The sequence below is a fragment of the Nerophis ophidion genome, linkage group LG15, assembly GCF_033978795.1.
Source record: "Nerophis ophidion isolate RoL-2023_Sa linkage group LG15, RoL_Noph_v1.0, whole genome shotgun sequence".
Taxonomy (NCBI): domain Eukaryota; kingdom Metazoa; phylum Chordata; class Actinopteri; order Syngnathiformes; family Syngnathidae; genus Nerophis; species Nerophis ophidion.
The window spans coordinates 4,356,680-4,367,159 of record NC_084625.1 but is presented as its reverse complement, the minus strand read 5'-3'; the positions used below and the strand labels follow the sequence as shown (position 1 = coordinate 4,367,159).

General features: G+C 34.5%; 1 protein-coding gene across 1 annotated transcript in view; it reads right to left on the bottom strand.

Annotated features, from left to right (window-relative positions):
- The window catches only part of LOC133569898 (xin actin-binding repeat-containing protein 1), a 47,611-nt gene that overhangs the window by 131 nt on the left and 37,000 nt on the right, over nucleotides 1–10,480 (bottom strand). Inside the window, exon 9 of the mRNA XM_061922487.1 lies at nucleotides 30–183. The gene's annotated coding sequence lies outside the window, so the exon portion shown is untranslated. The remainder of the gene's footprint in view (nucleotides 1–29; nucleotides 184–10,480) is intronic.

Genomic DNA, 10,480 nt, shown 5'->3' with positions numbered 1-10,480 from the left:
GGTGTCGATATTCGATATTCTTTACTCACGTTCAAAGGACTCGGGTTCCGAGGTGTTTAAAAGCCGTCGCGTCTCGTTCTCGGTGTCTCCCAACTAAAGTCGTAATTCCCTTTCCTTCGGAACAGTTGTTGGTAGTGAAATATGCAGTAGAATTCCCCGTGCAAAGGTGTGTAATTCAACACGCTGAGAACCAAGCACAGGTTGCAAAAGGTCATATCTTAAAATATTGTTGGCGTCCACCGATTTTTGCCTTTTTGGATCGTTGATTTACGACGTCCATAAAGATGCACAATGATTCAAGACGGACGGATTAAGATGATTGGGAACAACGAGCAGTAAAACAGAGGCCAAAGGTGCATACGATAATACAAATCAAGCACACTTAAGTATTTATTAACACGCACACGTCCACTTTAAACCTTGAAAAGAGTTGTTTAATCTTAAAAAGTGTTGCTAAAGAAGCAACGGGACACAATTGGCGGTCCTGAACGCACCCCTGCTGAGTACACTTAGTTGAGCTATGCTAACAGATTGGTTAGAACTGGGGTGTCCAAAGACATCTTCAAATCGGCCCGCAAGAGGTCATGAGTCTAATAAGAAATCTTTCCCGCAGGGAGATTGCATTAATTTAAAATGTATAACATTTTAAATAACGTTTTAAATAACATTTTAAATAACATTTTACATAACATTTTAAATAACATTTTAAATAACATTTTACATAACATTTTACATAACATTTTAAATAACATTTTACATAACATTTTAAATAACATTTTACATAACATTTTAAATAACATTTTAAATAACATTTTACATAACATTTTAAATAACATTTTACATAACATTTTAAATAACATTTTACATAACATTTTAAATAACATTTTACATAACATTTTAAATAACATTTTACATAACATTTTAAATAACATTTTACATAACATTTTACATAACATTTTACATAACATTTTACATAACATTTTAAATAACATTTTAAATAACATTTTACATAACATTTTAAATAACATTTTACATAACATTTTAAATAACATTTTAAATAACATTTTAAATAACATTTTACATAACATTTTAAATAACATTTTACATAACATTTTAAATAACATTTTACATAACATTTTACATAACATTTTAAATAACATTTTACATAACATTTTAAATAACATTTTACATAACATTTTAAATAACATTTTAAATAACATCTTACATAACATTTTAAATAACATTTTAAATAACATTTTAAATAACATTTTACATAACATTTTAAATAACATTTTACATAACATTTTAAATAACATTTTACATAACATTTTAAATAACATTTTACATAACATTTTAAATAACATTTTACATAACATTTTAAATAACATTTTACATAACATTTTAAATAACATTTTACATAACATTTTAAATAACATTTTAAATAACATTTTACATAACATTTTAAATAACATTATACATAAAATTTTAAATAACATTTTACATAACATTTTAAATAACATTTTACATAACATTTTAAATAACACTTTAAATAACATTTTACATAACATTTTACATAACATTTTACATAACATTTTAAATAACATTTTAAATAACATTTTAAATAACATTTTAAATAACATTTTACATAACATTTTAAAGAACATTTTAAATAACATTTTACATAACATTTTAAATAACATTTTACATAACATTTTACATAACATTTTACATAACATTTTACATAACATTTTAAATAACATTTTACATAACATTTTAAACAACATTTTACATAACATTTTAAATAACATTTTAAATAACATTTTAAATAACATTTTACATAACATTTTAAATAACATTTTACATAACATTTTAAATAACATTTTACATAACATTTTAAATAACATTTTACATAACATTTTAAATAACATTTTACATAACATTTTACATAACATTTTACATAACATTTTAAATAACATTTTAAATAACATTTTAAATAACATTTTACATAACATTTTACATAACATTTTAAATAGCATTTTAAATAACATTTTACATAACATTTTACATAACATTTTACATAACATTTTACATAACATTTTAAATAACATTTTAAATAACATTTTAAATAACATTTTACATAACATTTTACATAACATTTTAAATAACATTTTAAATAACATTTTAAATGCTGACGTTTTGACTCAAACTTGTGGACAACACTAGTTTTTCCTGGTCAATTACTTTTTTATGTTTGGAATGTGCAACATCTATTTATGCAAATAACCTTGCCTAGTCATGGTGCAAAAAAAAAAAAAAAAAAATCCACCCAATACAAAATGTAAACAGACATGGACACTGAACTTTGTGGATATTAATTTAAAAAAAAAAAAGTCGAGTCACCGTTAAAAAAAAAAAATAAACTACACCCATTCATTAGAAAGGGTGATGAGAAAATGACCAGTACTTTTTAGAGGCGGTATAGTACCGAATATGATTCATTAGTATCGCGGTACTATACTAATACTAGTATACTGTAAAAACCCTAATATATATATATATATATATATATATATATATATATATATATATATATATATATATATATAAATATGTATATAGTTACTCTACATGCAGTCGACTTTAGGCCCTCAACGACATTTTTTTAGCCCAAAGCGGCCCCCAAGTCAAAATGTTTGGACACCCCTGGTTTAGAAGGAGCTTTAACGCTTTTCTTTAAGTGAACAGCTTCTCCAAAGTATGATATTCAAACACCAGAAGCACAGATAAAGAAGGAAAGAGAATATTATGTTGTTTTGTGGGACTAAAACAACAAAACATTCACTTCCTGGTTCAAAGTGCTAGCTTCTTTGGTAAACTCTTACAAGTTTGAGCTTTTTGAGCACAAAAAGATGATTTAACTGAAGCCCCTGGACTTTAATCACACTTAAGTGTTTTTTAACTCGCACACATCCACTTTAAACCTCAAAAAGAGTCGTCGTTTAATCTTAAAAGTGTTGCTAAAGAAGCAACGGGACACAGTTGGCGGTCCTGAACGCACCCCTGCTGAATACACTTAATTGAGCTATGCTAAAAGATGATTTAGCAATTATTACCACCTGTTGTTTTACTATAAGGAGCTTTAGCGCTCTTATTTAAGTGAACAGCTTCTCCAAAGTATGATATTTAAACACTGGAAGCACAGATGAAGACGGAAAAAGAATATTATGTTGTTTTGTGGGACTAAAACAACAAAACATTCACTTCCTGGTTCAAAGTGCTAGCTTCTTTGGTAAACTCTTACAAGTTTGAGCTTTTTGAGCACTAAAAGATGGTTTAAATGAAGCCCCTGGACTTTAAACACACTTAAGTATTTATTAACTCGCACACATCCACTTTAAACCTCAAAAAGAGTCGTTGTTTAATCTTAAAAGTGTTGCTAAAGAAGCAACGGGCCACAATTGGCGGTCCTGAACGCACCCCTGCTGAATACACTTAATTGAGCTATGCTAAAAGATGATTTAGCAATTATTACCACCTGTTGTTATACTATAAGGAGCTTTAGCGCTCTTATTTAAGTGAACAGCTTCTCCAAAGTATGATATTTAAACACTGGAAGCACAGATAAAGACGGAAAAAGAATATTATGTTGTTTTTTGGGACTAAAACAACAAAACATTCACTTCCTGGTTCAAAGTGCTAGCTTCTTGGACAAAAACTCTTACAAGTTTGAGCTTTTTGAGCACAAAAAGATGGTTTAAATGAAGCCCCTGGACTTTAAACACACTTAAGTATTTATTAACACGCACACATCCACTATAAACCTCAAAAAGAGTCGTTGTTTAATCTTAAAAGTGTTGCTAAAGAAGCAACGGGCCACAATTGGCGGTCCTGAACGCACCCCTGCTGAATACACTTAATTGAGCTATGCTAAAAGATGATTTAGCAATTATTACCAACTGTTGTTTTACTATAAGGAGCTTTAGCGCTCTTATTTAAGTGAACAGCTTCTCCAAAGTATGATATTTAAACACTGGAAGCACAGATAAAGACGGAAAAAGAATATTATGTTGTTTTTTGGGACTAAAACAACAAAACATTCACTTCCTGGTTCAAAGTGCTAGCTTCTTGGACAAAAACTCTTACAAGTTTGAGCTTTTTGAGCACAAAAAGATGGTTTAAATGAAGCCCCTGGACTTTAAACACACTTAAGTATTTATTAACACGCACACATCCACTATAAACCTCAAAAAGAGTCGTTGTTTAATCTTAAAAGTGTTGCTAAAGAAGCAACGGGCCACAATTGGCGGTCCTGAACGCACCCCTGCTGAATACACTTAATTGAGCTATGCTAAAAGATGATTTAGCAATTATTACCACCTGTTGTTTTACTATAAGGAACTTTAGCGCTCTTATTTAAGTGAACAGCTTCTCAAAAGTATGATATTTAAACACTGGAAGCACAGATGAAGAAGGAAAGAGAATATTATGTTGTTTTTTGGGACTAAAACAACAAAACAATCACTTCCTGGTTCAAAGTGCTAGCTTCTTGGACAAACTCTTACAAGTTTGAGCTTTTTGAGCACAAAAAGATGGTTTAAATGAAGCCCCTGGACTTTAATCACACTTAAGTATTTATTAACTCGCACACATCCACTTTAAACCTTGAAAAGAGTTGTTTAATCTTAAAAGTGTTGCTAAAGAAGCAACGGGCCACAATTGGCGGTCCTGAACGCACCCCTGCTGAATACACTTAATTGAGCTATGCTAAAAGATGATTTAGCAATTATTACCACCTGTTGTTATACTATAAGGAACTTTAGCACTCTTTTTAGAGTGAACAGCTTCTTAAAAGTATGATATTTAAACACTGGAAGCACAGATAAAGACGGAAAGAGAATATTATGTTGTTTTGTGGGACTAAAACAACAAAACATTAACTTCCTGGTTCAAAGTGCTAGCTTCTTTGGTAAACTCTTACAAGTTTGAGCTTTTTGAGCACAAAAAGATGGTTTAAATGAAGCCCCTGGACTTTAAACACACTTAAGTATTTTTTAACTCGCACACATCCACTTTAAACCTCAAAAAGAGTCGTTGTTTAATCTTAAAAGTGTTGTTAAAGAAGCAACGGGCCACAATTGGCGGTCCTGAACGCACCCCTGCTGAATACACTTAATTGAGCTATGCTAAAAGATGATTTAGCAATTATTACCACCTGTTGTTATACTATAAGGAACTTTAGCGCTCTTATTTAAGTGAACAGCTTCTTAAAAGTATGATATTTAAACACTGGAAGCACAGATGAAGACGGAAAAAGAATATTATGCGTTTTTTTGGGACTAAAACAACAAAACAGTCACTTCCTGGTTCAAAGTGCTAGCTTCTTGGACAAACTCTTACAAGTTTGAGCTTTTTGAGCACAAAACGATGGTTTAAATGAAGCCCCTGGACTTTAATCACACTTAAGTATTTTTTAACTCGCACACATCCACTTTAAACCTCAAAAAGAGTCGTTTAATCTTAAAAATGGTGCTAAAAAAAGCAACGGGCCACAATTGGCGCTCCTGAACGCACCCCTGCTGAATACACTTAGTTGAGCTATGCTAAAAGATGATTTAGAACAGGGGTGTCCAAACTTTTTCCACTGAGAGCCGCAGACTGAATAATAAAAGCATGCGTGGGACATTTTGATATGTTTCTTTTTAAAAGCAATAGTTGTTTTGTTTTTTTTACCTTTATGGATTTCCTCAAGTTTGGTGTCTCAGTCAGTCATAAAAATGCTAGAAATAAGTCATATTTTATTATTATTTTTTTCAGTTAACGCTTGAATCTCGAAATCAACTTCAGGTCTGTCTGTTGTTATAACGTTTTTATTTTATTTAGTTTTTTATGTTTATGGCCTTTATGTCAAAACCCTTATTTATATAGCAAACACAAACTATGCAACATTTTCAAGTGGAATATTTGACATGAAGTAATTAGAACCCTAAATAGCTCAATAATTCATAACAATAAAAAAAAAGAATAAGTGTTTTTACTTTTAACGCTTAAGTCTCTTGATTATAAGATTTTATCATTTTTTTCATACTTTTTTGTTTGTTTGATTCCCTTTTTTGTGAAAGAAAACTTTGTTTCGCACAAAATATGCAATATTATCCCACCAAAATATTTGAAAGTGATGTAATTGGAGCCTTCAGCAGGTCAATAACAGCTTTGCAACTTTTTCTTGTTACATGTCACTGTTTACTCTTTTATTACACTCTTTTATGTTGTACATTTTTATTATAGTATTTTTTAGAATGTGCTGGGGGCCATTAACAAATTAGCTAGGGGCCACACTTTGGACACAGCTGATTTAGAAGGAGCTTTCGCTCTCTTCTTTAAGTGAACAGTTTCTCAAAAGTATGATATTTAAACACCAGAAGCACAGATAAAGAAGGTAAAAGAAGGTTTTGTTGTTGCAGGAGGAATGACGCAAGCTCCGCTCATGTCTACGGTAAGAGCCAAAATATTACCACCATTTTCTCATCGAAACCTGCTGGTTGACATGTGGTAGAGAACCATGTTCGCTTGACCGCTCTGTTCCAAAGTAAAGCTTCACCTTCGGGAATGTAAACAAAGAAACACCGGCTGTGTTTGTGTTGCACCTACATCTTTCTTCTTTGACGTCTCCATTATTAATTGAACAAATTGCGAAAGGTTCAGCAACACAGATGTCAAGAATACTGTGGAATTATCCGATTAAAGCAGACAACTTATAGCTGGGATCGGGGCTGGAACTAAATGTCCGCTACAATCCGTGACGTCACGCGCACACGTCGTCATACCGACGTTTTCAACAGGATACTTCGCGCGAAATTTAAAATTACAATTTAGTAAACTAAAAAGGCCGTATTGGCATGTGTTGCAATGTTAATATTTCATCATTGATATATAAACTGTCTACGGTAAGAGCCGACTTATTACCACCATTTTCTCATCGAAACCTGCCGGTTGACATGTGGTAGAGAACCATGTTCGCTTGACCGCTCTGTTCCAAAGTAAAGCTTTGCCTTCGGGAATGTAAACAAAGAAACACCGGCTGTGTTTGTGTTGCACCTACATCTTTCTTCTTTGACGTCTCCATTATTAATTGAACAAATTGCAAAAGGTTCAGCAAAACAGATGTCCAGAATACTGTGTAATTATGCGATTAAAGTAGACGACTTATAGCTGGGATCGGGGCTGGAACTAAATGTCCGCTACAATCCGTGACGTCACGCGCACACGTCGTCATACCGACGTTTTCAACAGGATACTTCGCGCAAAATTTAAAATTGCAATTTAGTAAACTAAAAAGGCCGTATTGGCATGTGTTGCAATGTTAATATTTCATCATTGATATATAAACTGTCTACGGTAAGAGCCGACTTATTACCACCATTATCTCATCGAAACCTGCCGGTTGACATGTGGTAGAGAACCATGTTCGCTTGACCGCTCTGTTCCAAAGTAAAGCTTCGCCTTCGGGAATGTAAACAAAGAAACACCGGCTGTGTTTGTGTTGCACCTACATCTTTCTTCTTTGACGTCTCCATTATTAATTGAAAAAATTGCAAAAGGTTCAGCAAAACAGATGTCCAGAATACTGTGGAATTATGCGATTAAAGCAGACGACTTATAGCTGGGATCGGGCTGGAACTAAATGTCCGCTACAATCCGTGACGTCACGCGCACACGTCGTCATACCGACGTTTTCAACAGGATAGTTCGCGCGAAATTTAAAATTGCAATTTAGTAAACTAAAAAGGCTGTATTGGCATGTGATGCAATGTTAATATTTCATCATTGATATATAAACTGTCTACGGTAAGAGCCGACTTATTACCACCATTTTCTCATCGAAACCTGCCGGTTGACATGTGGTAGAGAACCATGTTCGCTTGACCGCTCTGTTCCAAAGTAAAGCTTCACCTTCGGGAATGTAAACAAAGAAACAGCGGCTGTGTTTGTGTTGCACCTACATCTTTCTTCTTTGACGTCTCCATTATTAATTGAACAAATTGCAAAAGGTTCAGCAACACAGATGTCAAGAATACTGTGTAATTATGCGATTAAAGTAGACGACTTATAGCTGGGATCGGGCTGGAACTAAATGTCCGCTACAATCCGTGACGTCACGCGTGCGCGTCGTCATACCGACGTTTTCAACAGGATACTTCGCGCGAAATTTAAAATTGCAATTTAGTCAACTAAAAAGGCCGTATTGGCATGTGTTGCAATGTTAATATTTCATCATTGATATATAAACTGTCTACGGTAAGAGCCGACTTATTACCACCATTTTCTCATCGAAACCTGCCGGTTGACATGTGGTAGAGAACCATGTTCGTTTGACCGCTCTGTTCCAAAGTAAAGCTTCGCCTTCGGGAATGTAAACAAAGAAACACCGTCTGTGTTTGTGTTGCACCTACATCGTTCTTCTTTGACGTCTCCATTATTAATTGAACAAATTGCAAAAGATTCAGCAACACAGATGTCCAGAATACTGTGGAATTATGCGATTAAAGCAGACGACTTTTAGCTGGGATCGGGCTGGAACTAAATGTCCGCTACAATCCGTGACGTCACATGCACACGTCGTCATACCGACGTTTTCAACAGGATACTTCGCGCGAAATTTAAAATTGCAATTTAGTAAACTAAAAAGGCCGTATTGGCATGTGTTGCAATGTTAATATTTCATCATTGATATATAAACTGTCTACGGTAAGAGCCGACTTATTACCACCATTTTCTCATCGAAACCTGCCGGTTGACATGTGGTAGAGAACCATGTTCGTTTGACCGCTCTGTTCCAAAGTAAAGCTTCGCCTTCGGGAATGTAAACAAAGAAACACCGTCTGTGTTTGTGTTGCACCTACATCGTTCTTCTTTGACGTCTCCATTATTAATTGAACAAATTGCAAAAGATTCAGCAACACAGATGTCCAGAATACTGTGGAATTATGCGATTAAAGCAGACGACTTTTAGCTGGGATCGGGCTGGAACTAAATGTCCGCTACAATCCGTGACGTCACATGCACACGTCGTCATACCGACGTTTTCAACAGGATACTTCGCGCGAAATTTAAAATTGCAATTTAGTAAACTAAAAAGGCCGTATTGGCATGTGTTGCAATGTTAATATTTCATCATTGATATATAAACTGTCTACGGTAAGAGCCGACTTATTACCACCATTTTCTCATCGAAACCTGCTGGTTGACATGTGGTAGAGAACCGTGTTCGCTTGACCGCTCTGTTCCAAAGTAAAGCTTCGCCTTCGGGAATGTAAACAAAGAAACACCGGCTGTGTTTGTGTTGCACCTACATCTTTCTTCTTTGACGTCTCCATTATTAATTGAACAAATTGCAAAAGATTCAGCAACACAGAGGTCCAGAATACTGTGGAATTATGCGATTAAAGCAGACGACTTTTAGCTGGGATCGGGCTGGAACTAAATGTCCGCTACAATCCGTGACGTCACATGCACACGTCGTCATACCGACGTTTTCAACAGGATACTTCGCGCGAAATTTAAAATTGCAATTTAGTAAACTAAAAAGGCCGTATTGGCATGTGTTGCAATGTTAATATTTCATCATTGATATATAAACTGTCTACGGTAAGAACCGACTTATTACCACCATTTTCTCATCGAAACCTGCCGGTTGACATGTGGTAGAGAACCGTGTTCGCTTGACCGCTCTGTTCCAAAGTAAAGCTTCGCCTTCGGGAATGTAAACAAAGAAACACCGGCTGTGTTTGTGTGGCTAAAGGCAGCCGAAATACACCGCTTCCCATTACGTCTTTCTTCTTTGACGTCTCCATTATTAATTGAACAAATTGCGAAAGGTTCAGCAACACAGATGTCCAGAATACTGTGGAATTATGCGATTAGAGCAGACGACTTATAGCTGGGATCGGGGCTGGAACTAAATGTCCGCTACAATCCGTGATGTTTTCAACAGGATACTTCGCGGGAAATTTAAAATTGCAATTTAGTCAACTAAAGCGGCCGTATTGGCATGTGTTGCAATGTTAATATTTCATCATTGATATATAAACTGTCTACGGTAAGAGCCGATTTATTACCACCATTTTCTCATCGAAACCTGCCGGTTGACATGTGGTAGAGAACCATGTTCGCTTGACCGCTCTGTTCCAAAGTAAAGCTTCGCCTTCGGGAATGTAAACAAAGAACACCGGCTGTGTTTGTGTTGCACCTACATCTTTCTTCTTTGACGTCTCCATTATTAATTGAACAAATTGCGAAAGGTTCAGCAACACAGATGTCCAGAATACTGTGGAATTATGCGAGTAGAGCAGACGACTTATAGCTGGGATCGGGCTGGAACTAAATGATTGCTACAATCCGTGACGTCACGCGCGCGCGTTGTCATACTGACGTTTTCAACAGGATACATCGCGCGAAATTTAAAATTGCAATTTAGTCAACT